The sequence below is a fragment of the Hemicordylus capensis genome, chromosome 2 (genome assembly GCF_027244095.1).
Source record: "Hemicordylus capensis ecotype Gifberg chromosome 2, rHemCap1.1.pri, whole genome shotgun sequence".
In the NCBI taxonomy this organism is placed as follows: Eukaryota; Metazoa; Chordata; class Lepidosauria; order Squamata; family Cordylidae; genus Hemicordylus; species Hemicordylus capensis.
The window spans coordinates 90032428-90055825 of record NC_069658.1 but is presented as its reverse complement, the minus strand read 5'-3'; the positions used below and the strand labels follow the sequence as shown (position 1 = coordinate 90055825).

Here is a 23398-nt window from a genome sequence, read left to right as displayed (position 1 = left end):
CCTCCTGAAGCCTGGTGAAATGGCTGCTAATAGTCCTGGGAAAGGAAAAGCCAAATGGCAGTTAGATCTAAAAGAGGGAAAACCTTTCCCTCTGCTGCATCCAGGTTGAATGGCTGCTAATAGAGAGTTGTGAGAGAAAACTAAATTACTCCTAGATCTTATAAGATGGGTTTGTCTTGCATTCTAGAAGGCTTTTAATCCCATATATTTTGGGTAACTTTGGCTGAGTTCAGCTGATTGATTTCTCTGCCCCCGCCCCCATTTGTTATTTTTGCTGCCACTGTGTTGGGGTTCCATGTAAAGCTTGATCATGCAAATAGGACCAGCATGCAGCTGGTTCTGTTGCTGTAGAGTGGATCTCCTGAATGAATCAGCTTTCCTATATTTTTCTGGGTAACTATGGTAGCTTTGAACCATAAGAGAAATTTGGAGATGCCCATATTGTCTTGCATTCCCAAGTATAAGAAAATGAAACATTTTGTGATGGAAAAAATCGAGCATTGGTCACTGGACACTGAAAGAGGCCATTCTTTTGCTCTATAGCCAGAGCCACGTTTCATTCCCTGATAACATTCACTGCAAACAAAAGGTGTTGCAATATTGAGGCTTCTTTAACTGTTGTCTTAGAACACTGTGTTCCATTCTGTAGTTAAAGAGTTCTCTGAGCTTTACAGCAACATGCCCTGCTGTTAGTTAGTAGTAATATACTCTTTCTTCCTTCCACCCACCCCACCATAGAATGACACTTCTAGGTAACAAAGAAAGCATTACAGAGAACTACATAATTAAACAGAAATTATATTAATTATAATCTGTGGTACAAATGTTTAATAGACTATTAATAATAAGCAAACTTTATTTGTTGCCCTATTTTCTATTAGCAACCTTTCATTCTGTCTCTGCCCTCCTTAATGATAGTGAACTTATTACCTAGTAAGCATCCTACACAGTGATCCTCTTAAATAATTAGCAGTAGCTTGTATCTGAGCCAAATCCAGGGAACCTTGAAAGCTGGGCAGAAGATACTCACCTGATGATTACATCTGTAGCTAAGAATGCAACTCGGAGATAGTTTATAAACCTGCATGTTTTTATTAACATAGCAAATCAACTAGGTGCCTGTCAAATTGGGGCTGACTGCATAGTGTTTTATTTGGGGACAGGATATATAATTTATAACCATATAAATATATGGTTTCTGTTTTAACTGTAAACTGCCCTGAGCCATTTTGGAAGGGTGGTATAAAAATCAATCAATCAATCAAATAAATAAATAACTGTGCACCTATAGTTGACACACCATAGTAGTCGATGTGGCTTTTAGCCTTTCTATGTGGCTGAGAAAGAGCTGATTGCACAGAGTTGCAGTTATTTCTGCAGTATTCCTAAGGTTGGTACAAGAACATAGAATTTTAGAGTTGGAAGGGACCTTGGAAATCATGTAGTCTAACTTCCTGCTCAGTGAAGGAATCAACTACAGCATCTTTGAACATGACAATCAAGCCTCTGTTTGAACAGCTCTAGCCTGAAGGGTTGTCCACCACTGGGCCACTATCAAACAGATCTTACATGAAATGATTCTTAATATCTAGCCTAAATGTGCTTCCCTGTAATTTTCAACCCATTGGTTCTAGTCCTGCCCTAAGAAACAACAGAGAACAATTCTGTTCTATCTTCTGTGTTACAGCACTGCTCATATTTGAAGGTGGCTATCCTATCTCCCCTCGAACTTTTCTTCACTAGGCTAAACAGGTCCAACACTACTTTTGCACAGGACACTATGAAACACATTTCTGGATGGGAGGGCAATGCATTTTTTGGGCCTGTGTAAGAACAGAGCATTGGGACATGATGCTAATATGTTTCACAGAAAAGTGTCTTCTGTTCGTGTGGGTGTGTGATTTGGTAGCCCAACGTTTCTTTCGGGGTGTATAGCACAAGTTCCTTATTCTGTTATTCATCTGATAGACATTTCTGAATTGGGGACAGTCAGCTGAACTTACTTCTGAGTAAGCATGTTTAGGTTACTCATTTGGCCTGGCCTTCCAAGATTTTTAAATTGTTTTTAACTCTTTTAATTGGTTTCAAATGGTTCTGAATTGTGTTTAAATTGTTTTTATATTGTTTTAAGCAGTGTGTATTAAATGGTGTTTGTTTTTATGCTGAGAGCCTTTGGATGGGGAAGTTTAGAAATGTAATAAATAAATAGGTTGACTATACAGTATACCCAAAGGGGGAAAGCATTAGGGCGTTCTGTAAGAATTATTCCAGAGTGAGTTCAAGAGTAGCCTTGTTCAGAGAAGTTGTCTCCTGTGCTCAGTAAACATGGGAGGGGAGACTGATGTGCCCGCTGATTGTGTCTGCTGATGTGCTTATTGGCCATCCCCCACAACCCCAGCACAAGTCAGTGAAGCTCTTCTCACGATCCGTAAGAAGAGCTTCTGTTGGGTCTGCGGGGAGAGTGGGCTTAGCCCGCTCTCCCCACAGACAAGTAGCCACTTGTAGCTGGGTGGCCGGATCAGCCGCCCACACAGCTGCTGGCTCCATCACGGAGTCAGTGGGAGCTGCAGGGATCGGGGGCCATGTGGCCTCTGGAAGGTCCAGGATGCATCACGCAAGCGTGTGGGGCATCCTGGAGAGACACCTGAGCCTAGGAGGCTGCTTGCAGTGTGGGTCCACACGCCACCGCGGCAAACAAGCAAAAAAACAAGGTTAATAGAGCGCTCGCAATTAACCTCATTTAAGGGGAAGGGGGATTAGGCGGGCTAGCTGCCTTGGGAGCAGCGGCTCGCCTGCGAGCCCAGTGGTTCCCACGATCCCTGGAAAGCAACGTGGCTCCTTGCAGACAAAGGCTGTGTGCATAGGTGTTGGGGTTTTGGCCAGTTGGTGCTATCCCACACCTTCCTAAAGTGTTTGGACAGTGCTTAAGGAAAGGATTATCTGAACAAAGCTAATGTGATGGGCTTCAGTATGCCGTTTTATTTTTAAAGAGGCACACTATCAGTTTTGTTTCTCACTTTCACTTCCTTTGTGGATGAAAGTTAGAAAAAAAATGTTAACCCACTGGCAACTGAGATATGCAAGCATGCATGTAAGACCCAGGCCACAGGATGCAACCACAGTGCTGAAGCTAAGCAGGCTTGGTTCTGGCAACTGCCTTGGCACCTGGTGTATTCTGCTTTGAGGTGTATATTAGAAGAAAAGCAGTATATAAATGGGATATAATAAGTGTATTCCAAGTTTTGCATTGGGGAAAGTTTAGATTTGAAATTTGCTTTTGCTACTCTTTCACAATAGTGGGCTTGATAGATTCTTTAACAATTGGAGAAGTAGAAAAATCAATGTATAGCGCAGATTAAGTCTTAGCCTGTCTGTCATTTACGATTTACTTGGTCTCCAGTATAGACTAGGGATGTGCACGGAACCGGCAACTGCCAGTTCAAAGGTGGGGGGATAGCTTTAAAGACTGGGGAAGGTGCTCTTACCCCCACCCCCACCGTTTAGTCTAAGAAGCAGTTGACGTTTAGTCTAAGAAGCAAGTAACTGGATCATCTTCATCCACATGCCAGTTGGCACTCTCAAACAACTCCAAAAGGTTAGTGAGGTAAGACTTGCCCTTGCAGAAGCCATGCTGAGTCTCCTTTTGCAAGGCCTTTTCTTCTATATGTTTAACAATTTCAACCTTTATACTTTCCATCAATTAACTGGCACCGAAATTAAGCTAACTGGCCTATAATTTCCCAGATCACCCCGGATCCCTTTTTGAAAATCGGAGTTACACTGTCTATGTTGGTAGACATAGATCGACGTTGGTCGGTCTATGCTGGTCAACGATGGGGTCCATTTGTTGGCAGACTGGCACGGATCTGAAGTGCTGAATGAACTAATCTAAGCTTCGGGGGGGGGGGACTATGTAGATGCATATCTTCACAGCTGGACATCCTGGAAGTTACACAAACCTGGACATCTGGAACCTTCTTTAATTTGGAAATTCACTCCAGGTGTGTTCTCCATAATAAAGAAAAGAAGCTGGTACTATGTCAGAATGATTTAATTCACCCTGAAGGTCAGGACAATAAAAGCACCTTGCAACCAAGAAAGTGGCATACTGTAAACTCATAAGGTTAGAACATTCTTCCCCTGCTGGACTGGGATCCACAAGTGGGTTGACCTAAGGTGCTACACCAGTGGCTTCGGTACACTTTTTTCTGTTTGTTTCTAACTTTCCTTTAAAAAAAAAAAGAGAGAGAGAGAAATAGAAAGTTAGGGACAGACCAGATGAAAAGGAGTCCAGACATCTTTACCTGTAATAGTTATGTAGAGGAGTACCTATGCCTGTCAATATTCCCTCTACTGTACAACTATTAAAGGTACAGGTCTCTTGTCCTCCTTTGCACATCACCACTCTTAAAGACAGGAGAAAGGATGAATAGGCAAAAAAATTAAATGGCACTCCAGGGTGCAGGTTAGGTAGGTCTTGGGTATGAAAAAGATGAAGACCACTGGACTAGGATGGATACTTCTGTCAAAGGGGAGAGCACAGGTGGCTGCACTCTTCAAAGAGGTAATGATAACAGAAATATGCATTGTAAAATAACAGGCTCCCAATAAGACACTAGCACCCCAGATTGTCTAAAAGCTACATAACATTCCTGCCACCTAGCAACATCAACGCAGAAACAGTGCATTTTAGGCACTCTCTTCAGAGCCACTTTGAGAAAAGTTCTCTTACTTTCTACCCATCCCAAAGCATAAAAGTGTTTATATTGTAACAGTAACCACATAATAAAACCCTTTTATCATGCATTCTTTTTATTGTGGTATAAAATACCATGTAATATTACTCTGCTTTGAGCACACCCATTGTTGATACACAAAGCCTCAACATGAAAGGTGCACTGCATCTTCAGACCACACTACCCCACCCCACCCCGCAAAAAACACAGAAGACAGCAGAGAAGCTTCCAATTTATAACTCGCTTGGAGCGAATTAAGAATGGTCAGACACCTGATGCCATTTCATACATGCCTTGTAACTTCAGCATCACTGCAAAGTATTTATTTTAAAGCCTATTAACATTAAAAGAGAATATATTGCAGCTTTTTAAAAAGCATAAAATGTAGTTTTAAATTAAATACATGTTTAAAAGACACATATACAGAATACAGCTTAAAATTAGAAATAGCCCCATTAAACTCTTTGCAGTTGTATGTTGATCAAAAGGAGGGAGGAAAAGTCAGCTCACATATCTTCTACATGTTTATCCTGGCAATAAGCAGAGCCCAACTCAGGACATAACAGGTGCCGTCTAGTCCTACTCAACATCCTCTTCTCTGTTTGGAATGGCAAATTCCACAACACAGAGGTTGCGGCCTGAAAAATCTACAGAAGACATTCCTTGTCTTAACCCACCTCAGTTCCTGCGGATATTACTCTACTAGTCCAAATATACCTGCTCCCATAGATCAAAATGTACCACATTCTCCTGTCTCAGTGAAGCAGTGCTCCGAGGGAACAGCCAATATGGAGAAGAAACCTGTCAACCACCAATAATTAGTTTATTACTGCCCTCCACAGAATATCCAGAGCAGTGTTAATTATCTCCACTGAAGGAACCCATAGATATTTGAAGCAGTCTAGTTTACACCCATAACTACTGGCTGGTTTTATTCTTTTACCAGTGGTAGGATTTCTAGATCTGCATAAGCACAGGGTGAAGACAGCCAGAATCTGAGTCAGTGAGCAATACTGCATCGCTTTCAAGGGAAGAGAGTTTAATAGGCTTTTGACAGGTTCATTTCCCCCCCTTTCATATATTCATCTGATCACAGCAGTTGCACCATCAAAAGGTCCCTTCCCTCATGTTATACTCTTTATATAAAGTCTCACTGGGGAAGCAGAAAAGGTCTTTGAAACGTCTAAGGGCAGCCATGTGCAGGGTTCAGAAACACAGATAGCCCTTAAATCATGTCAGAGCCAGAGTGGAAACCCACCTCTTCCACTGAAGCTCGCACACAAAGAGGCCGCGTCGTCCAGATTAGAAAAGGGGCCGCAGCGGGGGTGGGGGAGTCGATTGCAGGTTTTCTGGGAGCAGGTGAACATATGCCCACCGGTTGCAAAGGAAGGCAGCTCGGGGCTCTGGAGCAGTGGCGTCCCTTCACAAGCTGTGACTGGGAAGGAGGCGGTGGCCGCTACTCTATTGAGGAGCGTCGTGATATCAACAGTGAAATGCAAAAGGCAAACTCCACAGCAATCAAAGCCGCCCACGAAGGAGCGACACCTACCCACCCCCAACTCTTTTTCTCACCATCAACACCACCCAAATAAATCTGAGGAGAGAGGCTTGTGTAATGGCTATTGCTCTCTCGTATCACAGTCCCCATTTTGAAAGAGAACTCGATTCCAGAATACCACAAGCTGCAAGCCACTCCACCATGGGGGGGGGGGGCACAGACACCCGCTACCACTCCAGTTTTCCTTTATGCTCGTCCCCGATTGCCAGGCGGTCACAGTTCCCTGAAACCCAGCAGACTGCCTTTGGGGAGAACATCGCAAACTAACAGTCGATATCGCGACAAGGTCCTTTTGGAAGCCTTTGATCCGAGAGCCCAGCACGTTATTTTTGATCCCGCGATCCTCCGGGGTGCTAACAGATAAAACCTCCAACACCTATACAGCCTCTACCAGCAGCCGCCACCGCCGTCCATAGATCTCCCTTTAAACACCCTCAGATCCACCAGCCAGCCCACTTCAAATTCCATCAGCTCTCACCACATGAAGCCAGCCGTCCCCTCTCTATTGCACCAACAGCAGCAACAAACCCGTTTCTGCAAATACAAACCTGGAAAGCGTCTCCCAATGCAAAATCCTCCCAAGGAGAGAATGAACTGAAGGGCTTGCAGCCCAAGAGGACTCCTCAGCGGCGCGTCTTCTCCCGCCCCCCCCAAACACAACTAGCTCCGCCGCGCTGCAGCAGGCTGAGCGAGGGAAGGAGGGAGGGTTGCATGGATCATGTGCATGCAAAGGCTCTTACCTGCGGCTATTGCTCTCTCCAGCTTCCCTATGCTTCCCCCCGCTTTCCCTCCTTCTCCAGAAGCAGGTTCACCGGCCCTTGCTGCGTGCTCAGCAGCAGCTGATAGGAATAGAAATGGGGGCGGCAGCAGCAAGAGGAGGAGTTCGTGCCAGTGTGTAACAAGTTTGGGTTGCCCTGCAGTATGGCGGCTGCTAGAGGGGGAGGAGAAAAAACTAGCAATGAATGCAACAGCGAGCTGCACAGAAGCGTTATTGCCCTGCAGCCAGCAGCTCCAGGGGGAGGGGATGCCTGGGCTGTGCTTGGGGGCGGGGAGATTCAAAAACCATCAGAGAGAAAAAATCACAGAGAGGATTTTCCCCCCTCCCTTTTATTAAAAGCCTGGGGTTCTCTCTGTTTGGTTTTTCCTCCTCCAGTTAATACAAAGAAGTCCCAGGAAGGCACTTTGCAAAAACCAACCACTTACCAGGAACGCGTCCAAGCTAGAAAGTACTAGAGGAGGCGCACATTAACTCCCCTGCCCCCCCCCGCCCCGTTTTCTGCTCACCCTAACTGCAGATTGCGCCAGACCTATTTGTACATAGAAACCGTGGAATTTTTCTGTCCATGTACTCCTGCTGCTTGCTGCTCCTTCTCGAAATAGAATGGAGAAATCATTTCTCAATTTCACTGTGCGAACAGTCAGATCTCCAGAATACCTTTTTCCTTTTTAGAGGTATTTTTACCTTTTTTAAAAAAATTGAATAATGGTCACCCATATGAAAAAAATAGTTTAAAAAAACAAAACATTTTGTGCTATTTCAGAAGCAGTACAAATCACTTTAGTTATTTACACTTATAAGAGAGAAGTAGACTTAGTTTAGAAGACATGTATTCTAAAACATCCTAATTTATTCCGCTTCTTGCAAATTGAAGAAAACTTACCACAAGGGGGGCAAGAACCATGGTAAGAGTAGTGAGAGTAGTGAATTAAGGAAATACAGTGAACATATTAATCTAATTTAAAAGAAGCATCTGCTCATTAAACTACCAGCATCAATGATAAGGCCAACTATCCCTTGCACCAGAATTGTGCTTTATGTATTTTTCAAGCTGAACTTAGTAAAAGCTTTATTTACACACAATTAAAGTCAATTACCACCCAGAGAGATAAGTTTTGGTATAAAAATATGTTTAATAATAATAATTACAGACTTGCAGAGTCAGTGGAATCTTGTGCAGACAATACATCATGTAAACCACAGTAATCCCATTAATTTCATCGGGTCTGTTCCACTGTAAGTGCTACAGTGGACTTCATCTTTATCCTTTATATTCTTATAGAGTAACTTTATCCCCTTATATTCAAGTTCTCTACCAAAGGAGAATTAAAGAAATGAAAATTTCACTTGTGAAATCCAAAGTCATTGCCCTTGTGCCATTTCAAATTACTGGAAACCACAAGTGAAATCCGCTATCTACATGACACATAACCTGCTGAGCAAAGATTTCCCCATGTTGTAGTCCAGTTCTTGACACTGCTCCTAAAGTCACTTTTACTTGCAGATTTCACTCTTTTCCTAGGACAAACAAGTTCACATTTGCGGAGGTTTAATGCTGACTATTTAGAAGTCTCCTGACAATTTGTAGTTAAGTTTCTGCCCCCTATGTCTGACACAATTATCATGCCAAGTAAGGCTCGCCATCCCCCTCCCCCACATTTATCTTCTTTTAGCAGCTGATGGGAAGAAATTTAACTGCTAAATCTTTTCCCAGCATGAAGTTGTAGTGATGGTAAGAAAAGTGCTTCACCTGCTGAGTTTTTCAGAGTTGCTGGGCCCAGACCTTGGGAGTTCTATACTTTCACAGTTACATATAAATGTGTATGTACTTAAGTGTGGCTTCCCCCCCCCCCCCATTACTGTATTGCAGTGATACACTACGAAAGGTAAAGTGTGCATTCAAGTCCATTTCGACTCCTGGCGCCCACAGAGCCCTGTGATTTTCTTTGGTTGAATACAGGAGGGGTTTACCATTGCCTCCTCCCGTGCAGTATGAGATGATGCCTTTCAGCATCTTCCTATATCGCTGCTGCTCAATAAAATACCAGCGGGGATTCAAATCAGCAACCTTCTGCTTGTTAGTCAAGCATTTCCCCGCTGCACCACTTAAGGAAATACACTAGGCCTTTATAAACCTATTCAAAGGTACATTGGCCCTGGCCATTCAGCAGTAAAAGGCACAGAAACCCTACTGGGGGGAACATAGGAAGCTGCCATATACTCTGTCAGAGCATAGGTCCATCTAGCTCAGTATTTTCTGCACAGACTGGCAGCAGCTTCTCCAAGGATGCCGGCAGGAATCTCTCTCAGCCCTATCTTGGAGATGCCAGGGAGGGAACTTGGAACCTAGATGCTCCTCAGGGAAATATCTTATAGTGCTCACACATCAAGTCTCCCATACATATACAACCCGGGTGGACCCTGCTTAGCTAAGGGAAGAAGTCATGCTTGCTACCACAAGACCAGCTCTCCTCAGGGAAAGCTGGCAACCCTATGCTGTCCTGGTATCGGCCCAAATTAGCATCTCTCCATTACTAACTCAGTAACTCAAGCCTTTGTTGACTCTCTAGTAATTTTCAATAATCCATCTCTTTTCTGTTCATGTGCTTTTTCCAGGGTAATGCAGAGAAAGGGAATATATCTGTCAAACCCAACTCTCTTTTCTCCCAGCCTAGAAAATAAACAGTTAAATGATGAAGCTAGCAACCTCTCTTGTGTGCAGCTGCTGGTAATTGTGTATATCAGTCAATGAATGATTACATGACTGTGTCAGTTGAGGATAACTGGCCATGCATTTGTATAAGCAGAACAGAGTTGGTGGTATCCTCATAAACTATAAAACCGTACAGATAATTGCCATAATAAATAAATCAGCCTGAGAGTTTATTTTGCTTGTTCCTTAATTTTTTATATCACTTATGACATCTTGTACTAAACTACCTGACTATGATTTGGTAGAAATCAACCGTTCATTTCTTATAGAAGCATAGGAGTGCCACTACACTTAAGGTGTAGAGGCACCTTAAGCTATTTTTACTGAAGTTTTTCACATTTTCTGGCTCATGAAATTGTCTTGAAATGTAGTCAAAATGAAGCTGGTAGGAGTTTTATAATCTTTTCAAAATGGATGGAGATTGTTAAAACAATGGTACAGAAATTTAAAACTTCAAACGATAGCTTAAATATGCAATCTAAAATCTGCCCAATTGTATGAACCCTTGTGGGTCCCCCCCATTTCCTTTATAATCAAAAATTCACATTTATTGTCTACTGCAGTACAGTATATAGGTTTGCTGTAGTAGTAAAATAATTATGTATTTCAACGCTTATTAGGCTTTGAAGTTCCCATTCTAAGTCCTTGTTTCAGTCTGAGCAAAATATTACACTACATAAAGAAAAGAGGTCTGAAGTTCATCTTATCATTGTGCCCATAACATGGTGCCTCTGTGTGTCTCATTGTGATTGGTTATTATGCAGATTTACTGGGAGGAGTTTCCCCTTTCTTATTAGCCCTACTATCATGAGTCTAAACCAAGGCTGCTCAACTTCAGCCCTCCTGCAAATGTTGGCCTACAACCCCCATAACCCCTGGCTATTGGCCACTGTGGCTGGGGATTATGTGAGTTGTAGTCCAAAAACAGCTGGGAGGAGACCAAAGTTGAGCAAGCCTGGTCTAAACTCAGCAATAGTGCTAGAGGAGACTGTGACAGCTGCTACTTACCAGACTCCTGTTGTAGTGGAGCAGCAGGAAGTGTGGAGGACTAATATGTGTTGGGTTTTGGGTTTTGTTTATTTTGTGGGGAAGGGCTGCTGAGACAAATATGAGCAAAAGAGAAAGCAAGAAAGCAAAGCCCAGCTACTTAGATGGTATTTTTAAATGGAAGATAATATGGCAGTGTATGAAGTTTGTCACAGTGATAGGAGGCATAAGTAAAGGTCGGCATCCGAATTCTGAATTTCCATAGCTTTTAGACTATGCTTAGAAGTGGGATTAACTTGTCATCTTAAGTTGAAACTTTTTAGATACTGAATGTCCTACTATGTAAAACAAAACAAAACCACAAGTTGTTCTAGTAAGAACTAATCAGCCTACTTTCCTTTCACTGTCTCTACAACTGGACTAAATTTGGTTCAAATTGGACTAAATCTGGTTCAAGTTAGATCTCTTGCACCTCAAATATTCATGCATCCACCATTTTGGATCAGGATGGATGACATTATTACAAACTATACCATTGAGGTGTCCCTTTGTGTCACTCAGTACAACTGTATCAAATTTGGTTCAAATGGGTTAGACATTCCTCAAGTTAGTGCACTTCTGCCTCAAATGTTTACATGTCCACCATCTTGAATTGGGTTGGATGACATTGTCACAATCTACGCCGTTGAGGTGTCCCTATGTGTCCCTACAGCTGCAGCAAATTTGGTTCAGATCAGTTAAGTGATTCACAAGTTAGCCCACTAGCGCCGCCAAAGTGAATGCATCCGCCATTTTGGAACGGGGTGGATGGCATCATCACAAATTATGCTATTGAGTTGTCCTTGTGTGTCACTCACTGCAACTGTAGGCAATTTGGTTTAAATCGGTTAGACAGTCCACAAATTAGACCTCGGATGTTCATGCAGCCGCCATCTTAAATTGGAGTGGATGACATCATCACACACCACGTCATTTGGGCTTCCCTATGTGTCTCTACGGCTGTAGCAAATTTGGTTCAAATCTGTGAATCAGTTCACAAGTTAGCCCACTTGCACCTCCAAAGTTTATGTGTCCTCCATCTTGGACTGGGGTGGATGACATCACAACAAACTATGCCATTGAGGTGTAACAGTGAGACACTCACTGCAACTGTACCTAATTTGGTTTAAATCATTTAAACAGTCCACAAACTAGCCCACTTGAGCCTCAGATCTCGCAGCTGCCATCTTGAATTGGAGTGGATGACATCATCATTCCTATGTGTCACTACAGCTGTAGCAAATTTGGTTCAAATCAGTTAAGCGGTTCACAAGTTAGCCCACTTGTGCCTCAAAAGTTTACCTGTCCGTCATCTTGGATCAGGGTGGATGACATCACCATAGACTACACTGTTGAGGTGTCCCTATGCGTCCCTACAACTGTACCCGATTTGGTTCAAATTGGTACAGGCATTGCAAAGTTGATAGTGGGGGACACACAGACACACACACAGAATGCCAGGTGATCTCATAAGCCTACTGGAAAGTAGGCTAAAAATAGGATGTGGACACTTACTTCAGACACTTATAAATCTCAATGCAATTTGAAATAATACCTGCTGTGCAAACAATGCCTGCAACTTTCTCCATGTGACGAAGTAGAAAACCAATCAGTAGGTCTTCTCTTCCTTCCCAATTTGCAAGTAGGTCAGAGCAAAGAGCAAACTATTCAGATGTGTCATTTTCTAGTAGAAATACTATCTACAGAACCTGAGTTTCATTTATCAGACAATTTGTAGGATCAGTTTGCATTTATGGCAGTGGTGTGGCAAGTCTAGCCTGCATTTATGACCCAAGGTGCTTTTGCTGTGTCACTGATGAGCTATTGATTACCATCATACTCTCATTGCAAGATTGTGGTGAACACTTACTTGCATTATAGATTACTTATTGGCTAACACACATCTGCACTTTTTTTTAATGAGAGTGGAATAAAATATCAGCATCAGTGATCGGTCTAGACTGACTATAAGAATTGAAGTTAGCATCTTTCAGTAACAGTGGAACCTATCTATCTATCTAATGCTCTAAGGCTTACCCGTGGCTAATCCTGTTTGTGGCAGATCTCACGAGAGTTCGCGAGCAGAAGCACTGTGGTTATTGGGCAGTGGAGATTCCATATGAAGATAGGCAGGAGGAGCCTGTGAGAGCAGAAGCACCATGGTGATTGGGCAGTGGGGAGTCCATATGCAGATAGGGAGGAGAAGCCTGTGATGGTTAAGGTCAGTTGGAATGCAACTGTTACTGGTCAGAAGATGTTCTTGATTGTAGAGGAGCAGAATCTACATATATATGGAGCGTGGGCAGGGGGGTCTGCAAAGAGAGGGGTCACGAGGGAGGAAATAGCCCCTTCAGGAGAAGGAGGTTGCCGTTGTGTGAAGGAAACAAGGTGAACAACATCTGATAAGTCAGGAAGGGAGAGAGAGAGAGCAAGAGAGAGAAAAGAAGGGAGGAGAAGAAAGACAGAGGGAAAGAGTGAGTGGAGGAGAGAGAAAGAGAGAAAAAGAAGGGAGGGGAAGAGAGAAAGGGCGAGGGATGGGCCTGAGCCTGTCACTGGCCTGAGGGGAACGAGCAGCCATGGCGGTGGTGGCAGCGAGGAAGGGCCTGGTCAACTGCTGCTGCTCCTGTGGGGAGGAGCAGGAGCGGGGCTCAGGTGAGGGTGGGGAGGTCTCTGGGGATAGGGGGCTGCAGCTTGACCAGTAGGCGCCAGCAGTGCTAAAGCCATGACCAAGAGGGGTGAAGGGGATGGAAGCAACGGGATGGAGGAGGAGGAGCAGGAGTGTGGCTCAGATGAGGGTGGAGAGATCTCTGAGGTGAGGGGGGCTGTGACGGGGTGAGGGGAGCAATGAAGTACTGGTGCACAGATGCTCTGTGTGGGTTAAGCTAGTTCTATAGAAAGCATGGTGATTATTTTTGCCCCAAATTTGATTTAAAACAGTCAAATGAAAAAGGTAGATCACAAACTGGGGGTAGGAGGCAATAAGAAATGGCTCCTGCCCTTCCACTCCCCCTCCCAGGCCACAAATTCACCCCAAGCAGAATTATTCATTAACTATTTTATTATTCAAATCAGGCAATCAGATGTGGTTTGCAATTTATTTAATTTAGTCCAGGTTACAAGTGGTGTGTTATCCCATTTTACCCTTACAAAAACTCTATGCAACAGTTTATATTGCGAGGGACATGCTCAGGATGAGCTCTTCAACTGAGTGAGGAAATTCTGCTGAGAATCCCATGTCTACTGTTGCACCACACAGGCTAAGAGAAGCACTAACTGGAATCAGCAGTGGTGATAACAGTTTACTTGAGATAACACAGGGCCCAACCTTGCTCATGTCCTTTGACTTAACTACTAAACAATGTTATTAGAGGGGGAAGATGACTAAGATACAGAGTTCCAAAAGAAAAGGGCGATTTGGGAGTGGAGACCATGGGGAGCTGTAAAAAGTGAAAAGGCCTGCCCCTTGGTAACTGCAAGCCTTTCATAAAACACAAAAAAGACAAGTACCTAATAGCTTTTAAAGTATTATAATATAATATAAAGTATTATGATATTATAATATCAATGGTAAGAGAATATATACATAAATAAGAGGCACATTTTTTTCTCACTTAACTCAGTGAGCAGCATTGCCTTGAGAACAAGAAGTTTGGAGATTTACTTAGTTCTTGTAATGGAATCTATCAGACATATGAGAGCTATTGGAGGTGCAAGACATTTCTGAGCTCTGCTCTTTAAATAGATAACAGAAGTCTATTTGAAAGTATTTGGAGATCTAGGGACACATTTCTAACTGAAGAAGCTTTCAAAACCTTGCATAAGTGCGGCAAGTCTCAGCCATTTGTCTCTTGCAGCGTTCTGATAACTGTAACTCATTGGGTTACTTTACATCATTCAGCTGTTGTCTGTTTCAGCACTCTGATTTTTGTGTTATTGCCCATTGGGATATTGTACATTGAATACTTATTCCTCATTTATGTATATATTCTCTTACCATTGGTGTAATAATACTCTTTAACATCTATTAGGTACTTCTCTTTTGTGTGTTTCGCAACTGGAAGGCTTTACCAGACCCTGTCTTATCTCCAGTCTTACTTCTGCAAATGGCTAGAAACTTGTACCATTCAAAAAACTGAAGCTTGAATTTTCAAGAAGTGGATAATGTAATACTATGCTAGAAGCCAAATTCAGCAGTTCAGTATAATGCCATCATGATCATACTGAACTGCTGGATTTGGCTTCTAGCCAAATCTCTTTTCAAGACTTCATGTAGCATTTGAAATAATTAGAGCAACCTCAGGTGGCTCCAACACACACCAGAATGTTGTGGGCAGCTGTTTCTGTTTGGTATGGAAGGGGAGACTCATCAAAGCATATTGTAAGAGCTGGAGTAGCATACAGAATATCTTCCAAGCGCTATTCACTTTGAAATCTGTCTTGATTAATTATTGGATAAGGAATGTGTAAATATGCTAGATAGGGTGTGCACGATCGAAAAATACCAGATAGGGTCAGATCCAGAACCACAGGTGTCAGGTCGGGTCCTTTTGGATCCTTCATAATTTGAGTTGGGAAAATCACCAATTTTTTTAAATTGTCAAGGATCCCCATAAGTCTATGGGGAAAGGAAAAAAATTTCCAGGGGAAAAAAGTGGTTAGCTCAGGATCTCTGAACTTTGGCACACAAGGATGGAGGGACTCACAGAGAACCGTGGAAGAAAAGTGATGTAAAATCAGAGAATCTCATGGGAAGTGATGTGAAATCCAGAAAACCAACTACTTAATTTTTTAAAACTCTGAGTAAAATAACTGGGTAAAACCCAGTTATTGAAGAAATAAGAAGAAATAAATGTGTGGGCAGGCAGGTGGGTGGGCAGATAGATGCCAGAAATGGCTTTTCCCCAGCAACAGTCTTAAGTGTGTGTGGTGGGGGTGAGGGAGGGGGGAATGTGTACTCCTGTCACCATTTGGAGCTCTGAAATGCTTTGAAGTTTCCTGAATGGCATAAGAGAAGTCCGACCCAAACAAGGCTTCCCTAGGTCAGGGTCAAAGTATCCCCAACATCCTCTAGCCTGGCTCTAGTTGGTCCCCGTCTGACTTCCTCAGTCTAACGTTGCACAGACCTAATGCTAGATGAGGTCCTGAGCAATTAATGTTGTACCTTTTATTATCTAGTGGAAGAATTGCATCAACTGATTCTTCAGGAGAAATATTATGACAATGATTCTGTGCTTCTACCCTCCCTCACTGATACAACTGATTCAATACAAACTTCATCTGGACCATTTAAAAGGCTTTCTGTCTATGATACATATTCTATCTATCAATACGTATTCTACTTTTGAACTGTTCAATATTTTAATGTAACAGAATTGTTTGGGGAAGAGAGACAGCTTAGTGAAGAGCACATGTGCATTCAGAAGGTCCCATGTTAAATCCCTGGCTTCTCCACGGAGGACAGGGCAAGATCCCTGCCTGAAACACTAGAAGGCCACTGTGAGGTGACCCAGATCATAAGTAACAGCCAGGACTTGGATCCTGAGGGGGAAGAAACAGGCAAATCCCAAGCAATACCACCAGCTGCTGAGGTGCAGGCCACAGGCCCAATCAGCAAAGATGAACCAGGCAATGAAGAGCCCCGGAAACCTGTGCCTGGACCCCCAGAGATGGTTCACCTATGCTGGATTCACTGGTCTGGTTGGCCCAGATGTATCGGGACCCTCTTGTCTCATCATTCAATGCCTGCTCACCAATGCAGGGAACACATCAAGCAAGAGGTGACTGAGAGACAGCGGAGTATTTGGCTCCAAGCCCAGGGACTTTCCCTTTAAAGATACATACTCTATAGCAGAATGATGGACACTGAGGGAAGTAGTCATGGCCAAGAGACATAACTGGGCTCAGTCTTCTTATGTGCAACCAGGATAGGACACATATTCAGAACAAATACAGAATGCTAGAATCAACTGCATTCAGTATTATTTAAATAATAGTTGGCCATTTCATTGTCGAATCACTGCTGGTATGTTTCCCAGACTATGGGAAATGGGCAGCAGCGATATAGGAAGATGCTGAAAGGCATTATCTCATAGTGCGTGGGAGATGGCAATGGTAAACCCCTCCTGTGTACTACCAAAGAAAAACCATAGGGCTCTGTGGTCTCCAGGAGTCGACACAGACTCGACGGCACACTTTATCTTTATTTCATTGTTGATCTTGCCGAAGATGACACACCATTGATACTAGAAATAATTGCTTCAATTAGACTACTGTATTTCAAGTTGTCCAACAATGTTGTAAAGTTTTCAGACCTGTCTAGAATCAGGAGATTCCGAAAGACTTAGATCCGGTCCAGTTTAGAATAGAAGCCTTTGCCCATCCTGCCTCTTTTATAAAATGTTCATTCAGACTTTGATTCCTAATAAATGGGGGATTGAAGAAGGGGAAACTGTTATATGGCTCTTCCTGGTTTAGACTGATCAGTCAGTGAAACATAGAAGTATTGCTAACAGGATAGTGGAGTTCATGGTGCATGCATGAGAGAAAATGCATGATGGAAATGAATATCATGGCTTAACAGCAGCCCTGCACAACATTCATCCAACATGGAGCCCACCAGCCAAGCACAGTAACTTGCCAGCCGATTTTAGGTTCCTAGACAGGCAGCAAAAACAGGTCTGTGTGCTTGATGCCTCACACTGTACATGGCTGGTGGTCTGCGTTCATCTTGGTGGGTCACAAGTTCTGCAGGCCTGCCTAAGCGACATAACAAGTTGGTATCACCTCAGTAGTAGTATATTAATTACGCTTCATATTTCCATAGCAAGAATTATTGGTCACAGTTAATGAAGGTTTGTATAAGATGCTGGACTCGCAACACACTCAGTCGAGCTCTGCCATTGCAACATCTCCATTCAGTGTCTGGTGAAGTGTGTTCTGAACATTGAACATTTTAACCTGCAAGACACTCTAATGTCAAAGCCAAACAGATTCAGAATTTTGCCCTTAATTCTGTTATAATTTTTTTTTAAAAAATGATTTCCATCTCAAAAGGAAATGGTGAAAGTTGACTTGCCGCACACATCAAATCCAAACATGCCTCTCCAGACCATCATATCCATGATTCAGCCAACCTGTGACTGTCTAGTGATAAGATCACTAATAACGTGTGATGTAGAACTGACTACCAACTTATTCTTTACAAACCACAATCCTTTACAGCATATTGGTGACTGAAGTCTGGACCAGACCAGTCAGACACAGGGAGAAGCAACCATAATTCATTGCTTTTCTGCTGAATCATCCAGACCCATGTTTTGAAAGTTAGCTTGGTTAATTTCAACTCTAGCAAGAGCTGCTATAGTGTGGTTTTCAGTTAGAAGCCTATGAGACATAATTAAGCACCATTATAAGCCATGTACATCCTTTTAAGTAGACATGAATAAGTGCCTCAAAGAAATATTCAAGTCTAGTTCAGTTTGAACATATCTTCTAATCTGATACCAGTTTCAGAGGAGTCTTACACCCCAAGGCATGGCAAAAAAGGTATTTTAATTAAACACTGTTGTTCAACAACATCAGAATGAAAATAAATTGAGTAGCAAACTGAATCAAATGATCTGTAAAGCCTGATTGTACTCTCACACAAAAATACTCACTCCCACTGTAACAACTGTTCAAAAAAAGTGAATAAAAAGGAAAGATTTGAGTGGATTTTGACATGTGGCTGTGAGGTTAAAACAGTGATAAAGTAAAAGGAAGTGCCCTTAACAAATGTAATCACCAGGAAATTTACATCATTATAGTTCTTCATCTTACTGATTTCTTGGAAGATGGTTTCAAAGAAGTTTGCATTTTCACCATTGACACAGATGTAGTAGTGATGGCAGGGTCCTTTCCCCAATAATTGTAAAGGAAAGGTCTGCAATCAATTTGGATTTATTTCAGGTCAAAAAGCACTACCAGAATTATACCTGTGTTGTGCAATTACCTAGGTGGTGAACAACATAAATACCAACAACAATCAATTAAAAAAATTATTAAAGGGCAAATGCCTGGCGAAACAGGTGGGTCTTAAGAAGCAACCAGGGAGGGGGCTAAACAAAGGGGGGGGGGAGAAATCTGGGGTTGAAACCCCTATAACATTTTTTAAAGTTGCTAATCAACCTTAAATTTCCTTGCAGTGTGAATTTCTTTAGCAGAGGCTATCAACCATTATAGATGGGCCATTCAGTCCTCTTAGTTTGAGCACTGATCAGTGTGTAGACTTCAAATGAAAATCATGCATGGCCTCTGATCAGTGCCTATACTAAGCTCTTTTAAAAGCACATAAAACATTTGAAATATGAAAGGACTGCTGCCCAATGACCTGGAGGTTATTTCTTTAGAAAACAGATGCAATAATTACATCATTTCTTGAGAAATCCTGCCAGTTCTTTGGTAGGCATCATTTTATTTTACCAGCCGTGAACCTCCAGAACCTCATATTGCTAGTGTGCTAAATATTGTACTAACTTCATTGCAGGTGTCCTACACAAGGTCTACTATTGGTTTATTTATTTAGTTAGCTTTTTATACTTCCTCACCCAGATGGCTCTAGGTGGTTCACAAATATAAAAAGAGATAAACAAATAACTCATTAAAACAAGTTTAAAATCATTTCAGTACTCACTAAAGGCCAAGCAAAGGCTAAAAAGATTTGTTTTAGGGCTCTTTTAAAGGCTGCTAAAACGCTTAAGCCTCTAATATCCATAGGGAGCACATTCCAGAGCCAAAGAGCAGCTACAGAGAGGCCCGATCCCAAGTTGCTGTTAAGCGACCTGGTGGCAGCCGGAGGTGGACCTCTCCTGGTGACTAAAGTGCAGTGGGGATCATATTGAAGAAGATGTTCTCACAAGTAACTGGTCCCTAAGCAGTTTAGGGCTTTGACGGTAATTACCAGCACTTTGTATCTTGCCCAGAAACACTGGCAGCCAGTGCCACAGTTTTAAAACACACATAATATGGTCTCTCCGAGAAACCTCAGAGACCAATCTGGCTGCTGCATTTTGAACTAACTGAAAAACATATAAAGGCAGTCCCATGTACATGCATTGCAGTAGTCAAGCCAAAAAGTTACCAGTGAGTGCACCAGTTTTTAGATCATTATCTGCAAGGAACAGACGCAGCTATCGTATCAGCTGAAGTTGATTTAAAGCGTTCCTGGCCATAGCCTCAACCCGAGACACCAGGGTGAGGCCTGGGTCCAGAAGCACTCCCAAGCACTGTTCTCTCTAACAGGGATTCCCAGATGTTGTTGACTACAACTCCCAGAATCACCAGTTGCAATGGCTTTTGCTTAGGAATGGGAGTTGTAGTCAACAACATCTGGGAATCCCTGTTAGAGGGAACACTGCTCCCAAGATATATGCCTGTTCCCTTAGGGGGAATGCAACCCCATCCAGAACAGGAAGTTATATTATATCCCTTGAATTATGACTCCTCACCGTTAGTACCTCTGTCTTGTCTGGATTCAGCTTCAGTTTATTATCCCTCTTCTATCCCATTACTGCCTGAAGGCAGGCATTTAGAAAAGCTATGCCATTTCCTGATAATTATGTCATGAAGAGATAGATTTGAGTATCATCAGCATACTGATAACATCCTGCTCCAAATCCCTTTATGATCTCACCCAGTGGTTTCATGTAGATGTTAAAAAGCATCAGGGATAGGATGGAGCCCTGAGGGACACTACAATCACTGTCGTTTCACAGAGCAACTATCCCCAAGTGACACCACCTGAATCTGCCTTAGAGATAGGAACGGAACCACTGCAAAGCAGTACCCCCATTCCCAAATCCCTCAGCCTATTCAGAAGGATACCATGGTAAAAGATATTGAAAGCTGCAGGGAGATCCAATAGAACCAGCAGAGTCGCAATCCCTCTGTTGATTCCTTGGTAGAGATCATCCATCAGGCTGACCAAGGCTGTCTCAACCCCATAGCCCACTCTAAAGCCAGTTTGGGTCTAGATAATTAGTAACCTTCAAAACTACCTGGAGCTGATCAGCCACTGCTCTCTCAATCACCTTGCCCAACCAAGGGAGATTGGAGACTGGCCTATAATCATCCATCACCAAGGGCTCTAGGCAGAATTCTTAAGTAAAGTTCTCACAATTGCTTCCTTCAAACATGGAGGCATCCTGCCCTCCCCCAGTGAGGCTTTATTTATTTATTTATTTATTTACACAGTCAGACAGGTGTTATTGACTGGTTTGTTTGATCCAGACATCGAGTCCTTCCCAAGGACCTGGGATGGCTGAATTTTATTGTCAATGTTGTTGCTGTTATAGATATCGTCACAGAATATAGGCTGTTCCCAGTAAAGTTGCTTTTTGTAATTGGCTGATGGTGATTTCTATGGCCCCTATGGTGTTGAGGTGCTCTTCAAGGTCTTTTGGAACTGCACCCAGAGCGCCAGTTACCACTGGGGTTATTTTGGTCTTTTTCTGCCACAGCCTTTCCATTTCAATTTGTAGATCTTTGTATTTGGTGATTTTTTCTTTTTCTTCTATTCTGCTATCCCCTGGTATTGCTATGTCAATTATTTTAACTTGTTTTTCTTTCTTCTCCACTACAGTTATAACTGGTATATTGTGTGGCAGATGTTTGTCTGTTTGTAGTCGGAAGTCCCATAATAGTTTTACATTTGCATTTTCTTCAATTTTTTCAATTGTATGGTCCCACCAATTCTTGGCTACAGGTAGCTTGTATTTTTTGCAGATGTTCCAGTGTATCATCCCTGCTACCTTGTCATGCCTTTGTTTGTAGTCAGTCTGTGCGATCTTTTTACAACAGCTGATTAGGTGGTCCACGGTTTCATCTGCTTCTTTACAAAGGTGGCACTTGATATTTGTTGTTGACTTTTCTACTTTTGCTCTTATTGCATTTGTTCTTAGTGCCTGTTCTTGTGCAGCCAGTATTAAACCCTCTGTTTCTTTCTTCAAGTTGCCATTCTTAAGCCATTTCCAGGTCTTGGTGATGTCTGATTTTCCACTTATATTGTGCAAATATTGACCATGCAGGGGCTTATTTCTCCATCTTTCTGCTCGGTTCTTGACTTGTTCTTTCTTGTAGACCTGCTTTGTTTCATTGGTGTTGAATAGTTTCGCATTATTGACCATTTGAAGTGCATCTTCTTCACTAGCAATAGCAATAACAATAGCACTTACATTTATATACCGCTTTATAGCCGGAGCTCTCTAAGCGGTTTTACAATGATTTAGCATATTGCCCCCAACATTCTGGGTACTCATTTTACCGACCTCGGAAGGATGGAAGGCTGAGTCAACCTTGAGCCCCTGGTCAGGATCGAACTTGTAACCTTCTGTTTATAGGGCGGCAGTTTTACCACTGCGCCACCAGGGGCTCTTTATATATTCTTCAAGGCCTCTTTTCTCCTCCTCTACTGTTTGATGGACTTGCAGCATTCCTCTTCCACCTGAGCTGCGAGGGAGGTATAGCCTATCTACATCATTGCGGGGGTGCAGAGCATGATTGATGGTCATTATTTCCCTGGTCTTACGATCTAGCATCTCTACCTCTGCCTGGGTCCAGTCTATTATTCCTGCAGTGTATCTGATAACAGGTATAGCCCAGGTGTTTATTGCTTGTATGGTGTTCCTGCCATTGTGTTTGGTCATGAGGATTTTTCTAACTCTCCTGATGTATTCATTTCCAATTTTTCTTTTAACTTCAGTGCGTGCAATGTTATCAGCCTGGAGAATGCCCAAGTATTTGTAACGTTCTTTCTCTTCCAGGTTCTTGATGTTGCTTCCATTGGGCAGTTCTTTTTTTGTTATTTTCCCTCTGTTCATTATTAATGCAGCACACTTGTCTAGTCCAAATTCCATTGCTATATCGCTACTGAATATACAGACAGTGTTTAGCAGTTATTCAATTTCTGACTGGGACTTTCCATATGACTTCAGATCGTCCATGTACAGCAGGTGGTTTATTTTACTTGATATTTTAGTAAACATTTACTTGATGTTTTAGTAAACATGATGTTTTATTATTATTATTTACATTTATATCCCACTCTTCCTCCAAGGAGCCCAGAGCGGTGTACTACATACTTAAGTTTCTCTTTCACAACAACCCTGTGAAGTAGGTTAGGCTGAAAGAGAAGTGACTGACCCAGAGTCACCCAGCTAGTATCATGGCTGAATGGGGATTTGAACTCGGGTCTCTCCGGTCCTAGTCCGGCACTCTAACCACTATACCACATCAACTAGGCCATCTCTAACAGCGTCCCTACTAGATGATATAAACCATGTTGGGCATGGATCCAGTAGGCCAAACACCTCCAAAAACCTGTCCACATTCTCAGGAGTCACAAACTGAAACAGATCAATTCTAATCAAACGACGAGGAATTACACCTCTACCACTGACTCTGCAGTAACGGTAGAGTCAAATTCAGCCCGAATCTGAGAGATTATAGCCTCAAAAAAGCTATTAAATGTATCACAGCAGGATGATGAAGACTCCAAATTCAAGTTCAGAGAGGAAGGGACCTGAATCAATCCCCTCACAATCCCCTCTGAA

At 42.6% G+C, this 23398-nt stretch overlaps 1 protein-coding gene across 9 annotated transcripts in view; it reads right to left on the bottom strand.

Annotated features, from left to right (window-relative positions):
- Nucleotides 1-7291, bottom strand: part of SEMA4D (semaphorin 4D) — a 171715-nt gene extending 164424 nt beyond the window's left edge. For 4 of the 9 annotated variants that reach the window (XM_053295117.1, XM_053295124.1, XM_053295121.1 and 1 more), the window contains exon 1: nucleotides 7035-7282. The gene's annotated coding sequence lies outside the window, so the exon portion shown is untranslated. Of the gene's footprint in view, nucleotides 1-6842; nucleotides 6964-7034 lie in introns of those variants that run through there. The other 5 variants (XM_053295126.1, XM_053295125.1, XM_053295119.1 and 2 more) reach the window with 3 other exon arrangements.
- Between the last annotated feature and the right edge of the window lie 16107 nt (nucleotides 7292-23398).